At 46.7% G+C, this 17,493-nt stretch overlaps 1 non-coding gene across 1 annotated transcript; it reads left to right on the plus strand.

The window, feature by feature from the left end:
* Window positions 1-786: 786 nt before the first annotated feature.
* On the plus strand, window positions 787-860 carry trnat-ugu (transfer RNA threonine (anticodon UGU)). The gene has a single exon. It is a non-coding gene; the product is annotated as a tRNA-Thr (tRNA).
* Window positions 861-17,493: the final 16,633 nt, after the last annotated feature.

The following is a 17,493-nucleotide window of genomic DNA, read 5'->3' on the forward strand; positions in this document are numbered from 1 at the left end:
GCGTTGTTTTGCAGCAAATCTTTAAAAGACCCTGAGAACTTCACTGTGTCAATTCATCTCTTCTCCTGTCTTTGAAGAAAGCCTGCTAAAATTAATTCTCAACACTGCCTCTAAAAAACTGTTCTAAAAGACCCTAGTGACCTGTCTACGCATACTCAGAAGTTAGACTGTTTGCCAGTTTTGGAACAACATATCTCATCTGCTGTTTTCTTCAGGAATGAACAAGTAATCAGCCCAAGTGTTGTTTTTGTCTTTAACAGAACTCAGAATTGTAAACAATAATTCTTTTTTTTTTCAGTTAACCGGTGTATGTGTGTGTGCGTGTGTGGGGCTGTGGTAAGAAAGGGGCTTTAAATGTTGGTTAAGGTAAAAAGGGAACTTTTAAAATTTCTACCTGTGTATTTATGCTTTATTTCATGACTAGTTAAAACTTGTTCTGTAATAAACTGATAATTTTGCTGTTCATTAAAGAAACCTGGTCAGTGTCTTCTATTCTGGGAAGAATAGAGTATGTGATTGACTGTTTCAGGAAGTGGGAAAAGTTAAAATATATGTTGTGACCTGTGGAGAAGTGGGATGAGAATATATAGAAGGGTCTGAAGAAGGGTCATTGACCTGAAACGTTAACACTGCTTCTCTCTCCACAGATGCTGCCAGACCTGATGAGTATTTCCAGCGTTTCTTGTTTTTATTTGAGATTTCCAGCATCTGCTGTATTTTCCTTTGATATTGATATTATATGAGAATAAATAGTGCACTCCTCTGATTTTAATTATAACAACATCTGGCTCTGTAGCTTAGTTGGTTAAAGCACCTGTCTTGTAAACAGGAGATCCTGGGTTCAATTCCCAGCAGAGCCTTGTTTCTCATTTGTGATGTATAAGTTACCTTGTCAACCACTTCCATCTGTGTCTTCTGAACTTTCAGTGAGAATTCAAATTATGTGATGAATTTACGTCACAAGAGAAAACAGCCTTTGTGAAGGATGTGAGTTTGGAATGGCTGTTCCTCCTTGGACAGAAATTCAGTGCTGATACTTCAAAGGCAACTTCTTTGATACAAATTTGTTCACAGTTGCATTCAACCTGGAAAACAGCTCGACATTAATGTCACTGAAGGAAAGTGTGACTGCGTTGTATGTTTCAGAGTGTTTGTGTTGTTATGTGTTGCTTGTGACTGAGACTGGGACATGACGCAAGTGGGAGGGTTTATCTGAGGTTTGGAATATTTGTCAGTCAGGAACAAGAAAAATCAAAGGAACCAAATTATGTCTCATGTGGTGACCGAGAAACAGTGAGGAGATATTAAACTTTGTTCTTTTCAATACAGCAGTGTGAACATTGACCTTTCCTGCCTTTTATAAACAGTATTTGAAGTGTCTCGGTAACAATGTTCAGTGTTGATGAGAGTGGGGTCTGGGTGAGCAGCTGCTGAGTGTGACAGGGTCAGGACTGGATGCAGGAAGTTCTCTGACAGTCTCTCTCTCTCTCGCTGATGGGTTTGAGTTGATTTTCAACTGGCAGCTGTTGGTGTTTCGATAAATCAAGTTCGTTCCACCCATTTTTTTGGACAGACAGTGTAGTATAAGGATCTAAAGGGTTAATGCTGAAGACATTGGGATCAATCACTCCCACTGTCAAAGTGATGATGTAACAGTCACAGGAGATGAGGTTTGGGAAGAGAGAGCAGCACCAAGGATGCTAGCTCAGGAGGCTTGATGAGTGTGTATATAGTATTGTGTAAATTAGAAAAGAGTTCTTAGTTCTTTCAGCAGGAAATGTGTCCCGAAAATATCGAGAAACTCACAATTTTATTATTCAGGAGTCGGAACACAAATATTAATTCCAAGTGACAGTTCTGGGTTCATTTAACAAAAAAAGGTAGAGAATAATATTACTCACTGATTGAAATCCCCCAGTGAGGAGACAGTTAAACAGGTGATCTGTTGGGGCATCCTTCGATCCAAGGTTTCTGCAGCATTTAATCTCCTTTTTTGGTGAAATTCTCTGTTATATGCAACTTTTTTTTTATCCAGCTTTGAGGGGCAAGTGAAAAAACTGAAAAAAGTGAGCAGTTCCATCCTTTCTTTTCTTCCTTCTTCCCTTCTTTCCATCAGTTTCGCTTTTCTGTCTCAGATCAATATAGTGATGAGAATCCCAATTTAATCTGTTGTTTCTGGTGTTTTATCCATTCCAATCAGAATTCAACATTCCAATCAAATCTATTTGTTATTCCACAGTGACTCTCCATGTGTTTTATTCTGTTGTATTCTCTCACAGTCTGTTTGATGATCAATGTTACATCTCACTCTCTGTTCTGGTGAAGATCAGAAGCAGTGATATCTGTTTACACCATCCACCAAGTCGGCCTGAAGATGTGCCTCGCCGATCATGTGGAGTTAGGAACATAGGAACATAGGAGCAGGAGTCGGCCATTCAGCCCATCGAGCCTGCCCCACCATTCAATATGATCATGGCTGATCATCCACTTCAATGCCCTTTTCCCCACACTTTCCTCATATACCCTTATGTCATTTGTATTTACAAATCAGTCAATCTCTGCTTTAAACATACTCAACGACTGAGCTTCCACAGCCATCTGGGGTACAGAATTCCAAAGATTCACAACCCTCCGAGTAAAGACATTTCTCCTCATCTCTGTCCTAAGGAGCTTCCCCCTTATTTTGAAATTGAGCCCCTGGTTCTCGACTCCCCATCCAGATGAAACATCTTAGCTGCATCTCCCCTGACTGTCCTTTAAGTATTTTGTAGGTTTCAATGAGATCACCTCTCATTCTTCGAAACTCTAGAGAATACAGCCCCAGTTTCCCCAATCTCTTCATAGAACAGTCCCACCATCCCAGGAACAAGTCTGATGAACCTTCATTGAACTCCCTCCATGGCAATAATATCCTTCCGAAGGTAAGGAGACCAAAACTGCACACAGTACTCCAAGTGCGGTCTAACCAAGGTTCTATACAATTGAAGCAAGAATTCACTACTCCTGTACTCAAATCCTCTTGTGATAAAGGCTAACATACTATTAGCCTTCCTAATTGCTTGCTGCACCTGCATGTTAGCTGTCAGTGACTTATTGACATGGACACCCAGGTCACCCTTATATTCTATACCTCAGCTAATAAAGGAAAGGATTCCATATACCTGCTGAACCACCTTATTGACCAGTCCTGCTACCTTCAGGGATCTGTGGACATTCACTCCAACATCCCTCACTTCCTCTGCACCGTTCAGTGTTCTCCCATTAATTGTGTATTCCTTTGCCTTTTTTGACCTCCCAAATGCATCACCTCACCCTTGTCCAATTTGAATTCCATTTACCACTTCTCTGCCCACCTGACCAGTCAATTGATATCTTCCTGCAGTGTACAGCAATCCTCCTCCCTATCAACAACACGGACAATTTTTGTGTCATCTGCAAACATCTTGATTGTGCCCTCTACATTTATGTCCATATCATTAATATATACCACAAAAAGCAGGGGACCTAGTTCTGAGCCCTGTGGAACACCACTGGAAACAGTCCTCCAGTTGCAAAAACACCTGTAACCAATTCCTTTTTGTTTCCTGCCACTGAACCAATTTTGTGTCCAGCTTGCTACATTCCTCTGGATCCCATGTGCTTTTATTTTTTTTAACCAGTTTGCCATGTGGGACCTTGTCAAAAGTCTTGCTAAAATCCATGTGGATCAGATCAACTGCACTATCCTCATCAATCCTCCTTGTTACTTCTTCAAAAACATTCAATCAAGGTAGTCAGACAGGAGCTTCCCTTAACAAATCCATGCTGACGGTACTTGATTAATCTGTGCCTTTCTAAGTGACAGTTTATCCTGTCTCTCAGAATTAATTCCAATAATTCGCCCACTATTGAGGTTAGGCTGACTGGCCTTTAATTATTTGGTCGATCATTCGCTTCCTTTTTCAACAATGGTGCAATGTTAGCAATAAAAACAAAAAGTGCTGGACATCCACAGCAGGTCTGGCAGCATCTGTGGGGAGAGAAACAAAGTTAACATTTCAGGTCAGTGACCTTTCATCAGAACAGAAACGTTAACTTTGCTTCTCTCTCCACAGTTGCTGCCAGATCTGCTGTGTATTTCCAATGCAACTAGTTTTTATTTCAGATTTGCAGCATCTGCAGAATTTTGCTTTTATTGCAGTGTTACGAGACCTCCAATCCTCTGACATCACACCCGTATCCAGTGAGGGATTGGAAACTGATGGTCAGACCTTCCACTATTTCCTCCCTGACTTCTTTTAACAGCCTGGGGTACATTTCATCCGGCCCTGATGATTTATCCACTTTCAAGGATGCTGATCCCATTTATACTTCTTCTCTCCCTCAGTTTATCATGTCCAATACTTCACACTCCTTCTCCTTAATTACAATATCTGCATCACCCCCCTCATTTGTGAAGACAGTAAAATATTCATTAATAAACATACCAACATCTTCCACACTGACACATAGGTTACATTTTTAGGTCTTTGATGGGCCCTACTCTTTCCTCAGTTGCCTCTGACTGCAATGTATTGATGAAACATCTTTGGATTTGTTTTGATTTTGCTTGTCAATATTCTTTCGTGATCTCTGTTTGTTCTTCATCGCTACTCCCAAATACCTCTAGTCATGTCAAAACACAACTTATCAGAAGGGGAATTTGAACCCACCCCTGCAGAGAGAATTGTGATCTGAATGAACCGTCTCAGACTGCTCGACCATCCTGACTACCCCATGTGTATGTTTAATGCTGACGAAATTATCCATTCATTGTGAAAGTATTTGTGAGATTGTGGAAATGTCTGGAAGAGGAAAGACCAACGGGAAAGCTCGGTCCAAGGCCAAGTCTCGCTCCTCCCGGGCTGGACTGTAGTTCCCGGTGGGCCGTGTTCACAGGCTCCTGAGAAAGGGTAACTATGCTGAGCGTGTGGGTGCCAGAGCCCCGGTCTATCTGGCTGCTGTGCTCGAGTATCTGACCGCTGAAATCCTCGAGCTGGGCGGTAACGCGGCCCGGGACAACAAGAAGACCTGCATCATCCCCAGACACCTACAGCTGGCCGTCCTCAATGATGAGGAGCTCAACAAGCTGCTGGGAGGGGTGACCATCGTTCCGGGTAGAGTGCTGCCTAATATCCAGGCCGTGTTGCTGCCCAAGAAAACCAGCGCTCCGGGCACCAAAACCAAGTCAATCTGCCAGGATTTTTTCAAATACTCAAAGGCTCTTTTCAGAGCCACACACAGTATCTGAAAGGGCTGATTACTGTCTGAAGTCTGCTGTACCCGCACCTCTGTCTATCCCTCTTCATCTGGAACAACCAACGCTATCTTCCATTCCTTTCACCATTATGTGTTTAACTAGCTTCTCCTTATAGTCAGTCCAATATCAATGTACTAATGAAATGATCTGTGTCAGTGCTGGCAATTTCCATAGAATCATAGAAAAATTAGGGCACAGAAGGAGCCCATTCAGCCCATCGCGTTTGCTCTGGCCGAAAAAACTAGCCACCCAATCTATTCCCACCTTCCAGCACCTGATCCGTAGACTTGCAGGTTACAGCACTTCAGGTGCATGTCCAGGTATTTTTAAATGAGTTGAGGGTTTCTGCCTCCACCACCATTCCTGGCAGCGAATTCCAGACACCCACCACCCTCTGGGTAAAAACGTTTCCCCTCATGTCCGCTCTAATCCTTCTACCAATCACCTTATGTCTTTGCCCCCTGGTAACTGACCTCCCCACCAGGGGAAACAGGTCCTTACTGTCCACTCTGTCTAGTCGCCTCATAATTTTGTACACCTCATTCAAGTCACCCCTCAGACTCCTCTGTTCTAAGGAAAACAACCCGAGTTGCTCCAATATTTGCTCATAGCTGCAACTTTCAAGCCCTGGCAACGTTCTTGTCAATCCCCTCTGTACTCTCTCCAGAGCAATTATGTCCTTTCTGTAATGTGGTGACCAGAACTGTACGCAATACTCCAGCTGTGGCCGAACCGCCGTTTTATATAGTTCTAGCATTACATCCCTGCTTTTCTATTCTATACCTTGGCCAAAAACGGAAAGCATTCCATATGCCTTCTTCACCACTCTAGCTACCTGTCCTGCCACTTTCAGGGACCTGTGGACATGCACTCCAATGTCTCTCACTTCTTCTACCCCTCTCAATATCTTCCCGTTTATTGTGTATTCCCTTGCTTTGTTTGCCCTCCCCAAATGCATTACCTCACACTTCTCCAGATTGAATTCCATTTGCCACTTTTCCGCCCACTCAACCAATCCATTCATATCATTCTGATGTCTACAGCTATCCTCCTCACTATCAATTACACGGCCAATTTTTGTGTCATCAGCAAATTTCCCAATCATACCTCCCACATTTAATTCCAAATCATTAATATATACCACAAACAGCAAGGGACCCAACACTGAGCCCTGTGGAATGCCACTGAAAACTGCTTTCCATTCGCAAAAACATCCGTCGATAACTATCCTTTGTTTCACTGAGTCAATTTTGGATCCAACCTGCCACATTCCCCTGTATTCCATGGGCTTTCATTTTGCTGACCAGTCTGCCATGTGGGACCTTACTAAAATCCATGTAGACCACATCCACCACACTATCCTCATCAATGTTTCTTGTTACTTCCTCAAAAAACTCAATCAAGTTAGTGAGATATGACCTTCCCTTAACAAATCCATGCTGACTATCCCTGATTAATCCTTGCCTTTCTAAGTGGCAGTTTATCCTGTCCCTCAGAATTGATTCTAATAATTTACCCACCACCGAGGTCAGACTGACCGGCCTATAATTATTTGGCCTATCCCTCACATCCTTTTTAAATAATAGTACAACGTTCGCAGACCTCCAATCCTCCGGCACCTCCCCCATATCCAGTGAGGATTTGAAGATGATCCTCAGCGCATCCACTATTTCCTCCCTGGCTTCCTTTAACAACCTCAGATGCAAACCATCTGGCCCTGGTGATTTATTCATTTTGAAGGATGTCAGACTCTCTAGTACTTCCACTCTCATTATGCTTATCGTATCTAATATTTTACACTCCTCTTCTTTGTCTGCATCATCCCTCTCCTTTGTGAAGGCAGAGAAAAAAACTCATTAAGAACCCCACACACATCTTCTGCATCCACTCATACGTTCCCTTGTACATCTCTGATAGGCCGTACCCTTTCCTTAGTTATCCTCTTGCTCTTAATGTACTGATAGAACATCTTTGGGGTTTCCTTCAAGTAGTTGTATCCAGTCCACATCCACCAAGTCACGTCTCAGTTTTGTAAAATTTGCCTTCCCCCAATTTAGAACTTTTACTTCTGTTGTATCTTTGTCCTTTTACATGATTATGCCAAAACTAATTGCAGTATGGTCACTAGGGGTGGTGGTGGCGTAGTGGTCTTGTCAGTGGACTTGTCAGTGGATTAGTAACCCAGACACCTAGGGTATTGCTCAGGGGACGTGGGTTCAAATCCCACCATTGAAATTTAAATCCAAATAATAAATCTGCAATTAAAAAGCAAGTCTAATGATGGCCATGAAACCATTGTTGATGGTTGTAAAAACCCATCTGGTTTACTCATGCCCTTTAGGGAAGGAAATCTGCTGTTCTTGTCTGGCCTGCATGCGTCTGCAGACCCACAGCAATGTGGTTGACTCTTACATGCCCTCTGAAATGGCCGAGCGAGCCACTCAGTTGAAACTAAACACTACGAAGTCAATAAAAAGGAATGAAACCAGACGGACCACCCGGCGTCGACCTGGGCACCAGAAATGACAATGGCAAACCCAGCGCTGTCGACCCTGCAAAGTCCTCCTTAGTAACATCTGGTGGCTTGTGTTAAGTTGGGAGAGCAACAGCCTGACGTAGTCATACTCACAGAATCATACCTTACAGGCAATGTCGCAGACACTGCCATCACCATCCCTGGGTATGTACTGTCCCACGGGCAGGACAGACTCACCAGAGGTGTCGGTACAGTAGAGAGGGAATTGCCCTGGAAGTCCTCAACATCGACTCTGGACCCCATGAGGTCTCATGGCATCAGATCAAACAATGGACAAGGAAACCTCCTGCTGATTACCACCTACTGCCCTCCCTCAGCTGATGAGTCAGTACTCCTCCATGTTGAACAGCAGTTGGAGGAAGCACTGAGGGTGGCAAGAGCACAGAATGTACTGTGGGTGGGGGACTTCAATGTCCATCACCAAGAGTGGCTCGGAAGCATCTCTACTGGCCGAATCCAAAAGGACATATCTGCTAGTGCTGCTTGATGGCAATATTGATGACACCTTCCATCACTTTAGGCCCCATCAGTCTACTCTCAATCATCAGTAAAATGATGGAAGGTGCCATCAAGCGGCACTCGCTTAGCAATAACCTGCCTCAGTGACACTCAGTTTGGGTTCTGCCAGGGCCACTCAGCTCCTGACCTCATGACAGCCTTGGTTCAAACATGGACAAAAGAGGTGAGGTGTGAGTGATTGCCTTTGACATCAAGGCAGTATTTGACCGAGTATGGCATCAAGGAGCCCGAGCAAAACTGAGGTCAATGGGAAAACCCTCCACTGGCTGGAGTCATACCTAGCGCAAAGGAAGATGGTTGTGGTTGTTGGAGGTCAATCATCTGAGCTCCAGGACATCACTGCAAGCGCTCCTCAGGGTAATGTCCTCAGCCCAACCATCTTCAGCTGCTTCATCAATGACCTCCCTTCAATCAGAAGGTCAGAAGTGGGGATGTTCGCTGATGATTGCACAATGTTCAGCACCATTCATGACTCCTCAGATACTGAAGCAGTCCGTGTAGAAATACAACAAGACATGGACAATATCCAGGCATGGGCTGATAAGTGGCAAGTAACATTCGGGCCGCACAAGTGCCAGGCAATGACCATCACCAATAAGAGAGAATCGAACTAACTCCCCTTGACATTCAATGGCATTACCATTGCTGAATCCCCCACTATCAACATCCTAGGGGCACCATTGACCAGAAGCTGAACTGGAATAGCCATATAAATACCGTGGCTACAAGAGCAGGTCAGAGGCTCGGAATCCTGAGGCGAGTAACTCACCTCCTGACTCCGCAAAGCCTGTCCACCATCTACAAGGCACAAGTCAGGAGGGTGTTGGAATAGTCTCCACTTGCCTGGATAGGTGCAGCTCCAACAACACTCAAGAAGCTCAACACCATCCAGGACAAAGCAGCCCACTTGATTGGCATCCCATCTACAAACATTCACTCCCTCCCCCACCGATGCACAGTGGCAGCAGTGTGTACCATCTACAAGATGCACTGCAGCAATGCACCAAGGCTCCTTGAACAGCACCTTCCAAACCTGTGACCTCTACCAACTAGAAGTACAAGGGCATAAAATGCATGGGAACACCACCACCTGCAAGTTCCCCACCACGACACACACCATCCTGACTTGGAACTATTTCGCTGATCCTTCACTGTCACTGGGTCAAAATCCTGGAACTCCATTCTGAATAGCACTGTGGGTGCACCTACCCCAAATGGACTGCAGCGGTTCAAGAAGGCAGCTCACCACCACCTTCCCAAGGGCAATTAGGGATGGGTAATAAATGCTGACCTGGCCAGCGACGCCCAAAATCCCATGAATGAATAAAAAAAAGCTATCTCCAAAATGGTCACCCACTGCTACTTGCCCAGCTTCATTACTGAAGACTCGCTCTAGAATTGTGCCCCCTCTCATTGGACTTGTGATGTGCTGGCTATTAAAGTTCTCTTGAATGCAGTTCAAGAATTTTGTGCCCTCTGTGCCCTTCACACTGTTTGTATCCCAGTTGATATTGGGATAGTTGAAATCCCCAACTATTATTTCCCTATAGTTTTGCACACAGCAATTTGCCTACATATTTGTTCTTCTATCTCTCTCTCACTATTTGGGGGTCTACAGTACACTCCTAGTAGTGTGGCTGCCCCTTTTTTATTTCTGAGCTCCACCCATATGGCCTCATTTGATGATTCATTTAGCATATAATATAATCCCTCCTCAAAGCTGTATGCCTTCCTTAACTAATAATGCTACACTCCCACCTTTTTTTTATCCCTATGCCACATGAAAACTCTATATCCAGAGATGTTGAGCTGCCATTCTTGCCCTCTTGAAGCCGAGTTTCCCTTATTGCAATGATATTGTGTTACCATGTGTGGGCACAATGGCGCAGTGGTTAGCACCACAGCTCCAGGAACCCGGGTTCGATTCTGGGTACTGCCTGTGTGGAGTTTGCAAGTTCTCCCTGTGGGTTTTCGTCGGGTGCTCCGGTTTCCTCCCACAGCCAAAGAATGCAGGTTGATAGGTAAATTGGCCATTGTAAATTGCACCTAGTGTAAGTAGGTGGTAGGGAATATGGGATTACTGTAGGCGTAGTATAAATGGGTGGTTGTTGGTCAGCACAGACTCAGTGGTCCAAAGGGCCTGTTTCAGTGCTGTATCTCTAAATAAAAATAAAAAGTGTGATGTTACTTTATCAGCACAGGCTTGGAGGGCCGAATGGCCTGTTCCTGTGCTGTATTGTTCTATGTGTCTATCTGTGCCCTCAGCTCATCAGCTTTATTTACCATATGAATATACATACAAGTATAAATATTAGGAGCAGGAGTAGGCCATTCGACCCCTAGACCCTGCTTCCCCATTCAATAAGTTCACGGCTGAATTGCTTACTCCACATTCCCGCCTACCCCCGATAACCTTTCACCCCTTTGCTTATCAAGAATCGATGTCCCTCTGCCTTAAAAATATTCAAAGTCTCTGCTTCCACCGCCTATTGAGGAAGAGAGTTCCAAAAACTCACCACCCTCTGAGGGAAAATAATTCTCCTCATCCCTGTCTTAAATGGGTGACCCCTTATCTTTAAACAGTGACCCCTAATTCCAGATTCTCCCACAAGGGGAAACATCCTTTCCACATCCACCCTGTCAAGACTCCTCAGGATCTGATATGTTTCAATCAAGTTGCCTCTTTAAATAAATAAATATCCTTTAACACTGCCAAATTCCTCTGCTGCACACTTTTTAAACTTTGCTTCTTCTGTCTTTCAGAGTCATTTGCTAATTTTCTGCCTCCCGTTCCCTGCCCTGAAATTGCCCTGTCTGAAACTGCCCTCAGGTTCCCATCAAGCTGCCAAATTAGTTTAAACAATCCCCAACAGCATCTGCAAGTATATTCATCCCGGTCCTGTTCAGGTGTAGACCGTTCGACTTATATAGGTCCTACCTTCCCCAGAACTGGTCCCAATGCCCCAGAAATCGGAAGCCCTCCTTCCTGCACCATCTCTCCAGCCATGCATTCATCTGGTGTTTTCTCCTATTTCTATACTCACTAGCATGTGGCCTTGGGAGTAATTTGGAGATTATTACCTTTGAGGTCCTGTTTGTTAATCTCTTTCCTAACTCCCTAAACTCAGCCTGAAGGATCTCATCACTCTTTCTTCCTATATCGTTGGTACCAATGTGGACCACGACCTCTGGCTGTGCATCCTTGCCCTCCAGAATGCTCTGTCGCCACTCAGTGATATCCATGATCCTTGCACCAAGGAGGAAACCTGGTTTGCGAGCACTGAAATACCTATCTGTTCCCCGAACTATACAATCCCCTACCAGTATTGCTCGCTTGTATTTTCTCCTCCCTCCCTGCACAGCTGAACCACCCATGGAGTTCTGGTCATGACTGTCACTGCACTCTCCAGAGGAACCCTCTCTCCCATCAGTACTCAGAACTGAATACCAGTTAGAAAGTGGGATGCCCTCCAGGGACTCCTGCACTACCTGCCTTGACCTTCTTGTCTGTCTGGAAAACTCCCAATCCCTCTCAGCGTGTGCTCTCTTCAACTCCGAGGTGACAACCTGCTGAAAAGTCCTATCCACGTAGTTCTCTGCCTTGCGGATGCACAACACTGACTCCAGTTGCTGCTCGAGTTCTGCAACCTGGAGCTCAAGCTTCTGCAGCTGGTGACACTTCCTGCAGATGTGTTTGTCAAGGACACATGGTGCATCCATGACTTCCCACATACCACAGGAGGCACATTCCACTTGGCCGAGCTGCCCTGCCATAACTAAGCTTTACAAACTTATTATTGCTCGTGTAATAAGTGTAATAAGTAGATTAATTTACCAGTTACTCACCAATCAGCTTCTTCCCCTGTATCATGGAGGCTGAAAAAGCAGAAAAGAAAAGAGACCAAACAGCACCTCCTTCCCCTAGTCAGTGAAGTCCCTCACACATCAACTCACAGCTTTACACTCTGTCCAAACAGCACTTTCTAATTAGTAATTATTAGAAATTGCACTAACTAAAACATTAGTAACCTGACCAATTACAAGGTAGCTATTTGAGGGTTTTTAAACAAAGAGCTTTTTCCCCCATCCTGATTTCAGGTCCCACTCTGGACACTTGCTTTTGATTCCAGGACACTGAGGGCGGGGTGCTGCCGAATATCCAGGCCGTGCTGCTGCCCAAGAAAACCAGCGCTCTGGGCACCAAAACCAAGTCAATCTGCCAGGATTTTATCAAATACCCAAAGGCTCTTTTCAGATCCACCCACAGTATCAGAAAGGGCTGATTACTGTCTGAAGTCTGCTGTACCCACACCTCTGTCTATCCCTCTTCATCTAGAACAACCAGCGTCATCTTCCATTCCTTTCACCATCATGTGTTTAACTCGCTTCTCCTTATAGACAGTCAGATATCAATGTAATAATGAAATGATCTGTATCAGTGCTGGCCATTTCCCTGTCCTGATTTCAGACCCCACTCTGGACACTTGTTTCCCATTCCAGGACCTACTTGTATTAATATTCAGCACCACCTGTCAGTCAGAAACTTGTCTCAATGAACTGATCCTTTCACTGAACTTCCAACTGCTGCTGTCTATTTCTAGAGGGAAAGAGCTGCTCACTGTGTAAGGATGTGAGGGGAATGTAACCCGGCTGCTGGTGAGAAGGTCCCGTCTTCTCAATCAAAAGCCTTTTATTTTACGACAGTGATTCCCAGATTCCCAGCTGGTCCGTTGAGGATTTTGTTTTCACAGAAATATCTTGTTAAATACAAATCTGATTCCAACATGTCAGTAACAGGACAGATTGGGAACCTTTAAAAGAATGAAGCAACTATTTCAGTGGCTTCTCACTGTCCCCCTGAAGCCTGTGTGAAGGGGAATTACCAATAGTCTGTAATTTATTACTTCCACACCGAGTTTGATTTATTTTTCACGTGAAAGATTGCTGAACGGAGTCTTTTCCTGTCAGTTACGGATAAGAAGTTGACAAAAAATGGCAAAATAAAGCTGTTCATAAAATAGCACCAGCAATTTGAGTCGGTAAAAGCAAAATTGTGTTTTAAAAGCGTTTTTTTAAAGCGTGACGGGAAAATAGATTTTTATGTACTTTTCCAGTCGATCACTTCTTTTCCACAGTGAAATTGGCAGCTTTCACGAATTGAAATATTCTGCCAGGTTGACAGGTTCAGCCAATGAATTTTTGTATTTTGTGCTTCGAGGTTCTCCGATTGGATCATTCATTTTATCTAATGGCCGTGTGGCGTAATGAATAAGGCGTTTGACTTCAGTGTATTTCATGAGGTTATCGGAAGATTGTAGGTTCGAGTTCTGCCACGGTCATTTTGACCCAAAGGGGTTATGCAGGGCTTTGGGGATCGAGTCAGGGACTGAACAGATTGGAAACCCGACATGGACTTGATGGGGCGAATGGCCGCCTCATGTGGAAAGAGATGCAACAGGTCAGTGGCAAGTGGTCCAGAGGAAAACCACAAAGAAAAAACATCCCAAAGCCACCACCCAAACCAGTGGCAAGAGGAGGCTCTCTTCTGAATCAGACTGCAACAACTCCTCTTCACTGGACGGGGAAATGCTGGAACGACAGCCCCTTCAAAAGAGGCGGCAGAACTCCGAGATGGATGATAAAGCATCCCAGCCCCCGGGCACTGGAAGCTGTGATGGGCCCGGCGTGGCCCAACCCCAATGCCCCACACGTAATGACGTGGCGAACGCATCTCAGCTCCGGGACACCGGGAGCAAAGACACGTCTGGCGCACCTGAGCTCCGGGAGACCGGGAGCTGTGATGTTTTCGAGGAGGAACAGATGGAAGCAGCTGAGGACAACCCAATCCTCTCTACCTACAAGACCCCCCCGATGTCACCCGAGCGGCACAAACCCTGCATGAAAAATCAGGAGGGGTTTCTGAGCCCAACCAACGTGAAACTGCTTGCGCATACGATGGGTATGCAGGAACATCCCGAAGGGGAAGGACTGGGACTAGCGAGGACAAATGGTATGGGAAGCAACAACTAATGTTTAGTAAAAAATGGGTGTAAGAATTGCTTCCATTCATGTGCGTAGCATTAAATCGACTACGCGATGTGTTTCAACCTTGGATTACCTTGCCAAGGTCAAAGCTGACCTACTGTTTCTGCAGGAGTGTGGAATACCACACCTCAGCACCTACAGGCAGTGGTCACGATGGTGGTCCCACGGGCCATCGATCTGGTCGGGGGCTAATGACTGCCGTTCCTCCGGCCTGGGTATTCTGCTGCGGGGAGGTAACTTCACCATCTCCGAAGTTAAGGAGGTGGTGGGCGGCCGCCTCCTCGTAGCAGACGTGATGTCCAACAACGCTCCGCTCCGGTTGATCAACGTGTACGCCCCGGTACAACGCAGCGAGCGGCTGACCGTCTTCCAGAAGCTCCCACTGCTTCTGGCGACGTCCAGGCCAGTCATCCTAGGCGGTGACTTCAACTGCATCATCGATGCGGCTGGACGATCCGGCAGTGACGACAGCAAACTGGACGCTACGTCCAGATTCCCAATAGAAACAGTTAAGGATGTCAAACTGCACGACGTCTTCAGCAAACCTGCAGACGGAGCGCAGCGCAGATACACATGGTCAAGATCGGACGGGTCTGCCCGATCCAGGATTGACTTCCTGTTTGTGTCCCGTGCTGTCACGGTCGGATCCACCGACGTCAAGCCGGTGTTCTTTTCCGACCACTGCCTCTTACTGGCCGACTGTCACTTACAGGACGACCAGCGGGTTGGCAGAGGGACGTGGAAGCTCAATGCGACACTGCTGACCCCAGAGAACGTTGAGGAACTCAAAAGGGATTACAATGGTTGGAGGACCGTGAAACCCCTCTTTGAGTCTCCAGTTCACTGGTGGGAAGCGATTAAGGAGAAGATCAAGAGGTTCTTCATCCACAAAGGTGTTCAGAAGGCGAGAGAGAGACAGAGGGAACTGTCCCGACTCCAGAAAATTATGCAAAATCTGCTCCGGTTGCAGTCAATGGGGTTCGAGGTCAAGGAGGACCTCCAAGAGGTGAAGAGCCAGCAGGCCTCGCTCTTTGCCAAGGAGGCCTCCAAGATCATCTTCCGGTCCAGAGTCCGCTCCATCCAGCAGGATGAGACGTGCTCGCGTTACTTCATCCAAAAAGTACACAGAGAGAGCTCTGTTATCAGCAGCCTGAAGGAAGAAGATGGCTCGGTAACGTCTTCGCAGTCCGACATACTCAGGATCAGCAAATCCTTTTATGCTGGGCTGTATGACGCGAAGCCCACAGACAGCAGAGCCTCCCAGTCCTTCCTGTCATCGATCACAGAGGTCTTAGATGACAGCAGGAGGGAGGGACTGGACAAGCCGCTAACTCTGGACGAGCTGACAAAGGCCGTCGAGTCTTTCGAGACGAGTAAAACTCCCGGGAGCGAAGGCTTACCGGTCGAGTTGTACTCGGCCCTGTGGGACTGGGTCGGCCCGGACCTGCTGGAAGCATACGAGAGTATGCTCCTGGCCGGCAGCATGTCAGAATCCATGGGAAAAGGCATCATCACCCTCATTTACAAGCAGAAGGGGGAGAGGGCAGAAATCAGAAATTGGCGGCCCATCTCACTGCTTAATGTTGATAACAAGATTCTGTCCAAAGTCATAGCCAGTCGAGTCAAGTCTGCTCTGGAGTTGGTGATTCACCCCGATCAGACCTGTACTGTACCCGGCAGGAAGATCTCTGATAGTCTCGCGCTACTCAGGGATACGATCGCCTACGTACGGGACAGGAGGGTGGACACCTGCCTCATCAGCCTGGACCAGGAGAAGGCTTTTGACAGGATATCGCACACCTACATGATGGACGTGCTTTCCAAAATGGGGTTTGTGGAGGGAATCTGCAATTGGATCCAACTGCTCGACACAAACATCAGTAGCGCAGTGTCAATCAACGGGTGGGAATCTGAAAGTTTCCCGATCAAATCTGGAGTCAGACAGGGCTGTCCTCTGTCCCCGGTCTTCGTTGTTTGCTGTATTGAACCCTTTGCTGAGTCTATTAGGAAGGAAGCGAGCAGAAGAGGGGTGACAATCCCAGGCAGCGGAGGCACTCAGGTCAAAACCTCCCTGTACATGGATGACGTCGCCGTCTTCTGCTCGGATCCGCTGTCCGTGCGGAGACTGATGAGCATCTGCGACCAGTTCGAACTGGCCTCGGGAGCCAAAGTTAACCACGGCAAGAGCGAGGCCATGTTCTTTGGGAACTGGGCTGACCGATCCTTTGTCCCCTTCACCGTCAGGTCAGATTACCTGAAGGTGCTGGGGATATGGTTCGGAAGGGCCGGGGCGTGCACCAAAACCTGGGAGGAGCGAGTAGCCAAGGTACGACAAAAGTTGGGCATGTGGGGGCAGCGATCTCTCTCCATTGTGGGTAAGAACCTGGTGATCAGGTGCGAGGCGCTCACGTTGTTGCTCTACGTGGCGCAGGTCTGGCCCATACCCCACTCCTGCGCCGTGGCAGTCACCCGAGCCATTTTCCGCTTCCTCTGGGGATCTAAAATGGATCGGGTCCGGAGGGACACGATGTTCAAATCTCTGGACATGGGCGGGAAAAATGTACCCAACGTGGCCCTCATCCTGATGACCACCTTCGTGTGTGGCTGCATCAAGCTATGTGTAGATCCCCAGTACGCAAACTCCAAGTGTCACTACATGCTGAGGTTCTATCTGTCCCCGGTGTTGCGAAGGATGGGCCTGGTCACATTGCCGCGGAACGCACCATGCAGTTGGGCGGCGCCGTACCACCTATCCTTCGTGGAGCAGTTTCTGCGGAAAAACACCTTTGACCACCGGTCCATCAGGCAGTGGTCTGCACGGAATGTCCTCAAGGCCCTACGGGAAAAGGAAACGGTGGATCCTGTCGGATGGTTCCCCGAGCAGACCGTCAAAGTAATTTGGCGGAATGCCTCATCACCAGAACTTTCAAACAAGCACCAAGACGTAGCTTGGCTGGTGGTGAGAAGAGCCCTCCCCGTCAGATCCTTCATGCACACCCGAAGTCTCGCCCCCTCCGCACAGTGCCCCCGCGTTGGCTGTGGTGGGGAAGAGACGGTCGCCCACCTCCTCCTGGAATGTGCCTTTGCAAAGCAGGTGTGGAAAGAGATGCAGTGG

This window comes from Heterodontus francisci, unplaced genomic scaffold (assembly GCF_036365525.1).
Source record: "Heterodontus francisci isolate sHetFra1 unplaced genomic scaffold, sHetFra1.hap1 HAP1_SCAFFOLD_43, whole genome shotgun sequence".
Classification (NCBI taxonomy): domain Eukaryota; kingdom Metazoa; phylum Chordata; class Chondrichthyes; order Heterodontiformes; family Heterodontidae; genus Heterodontus; species Heterodontus francisci.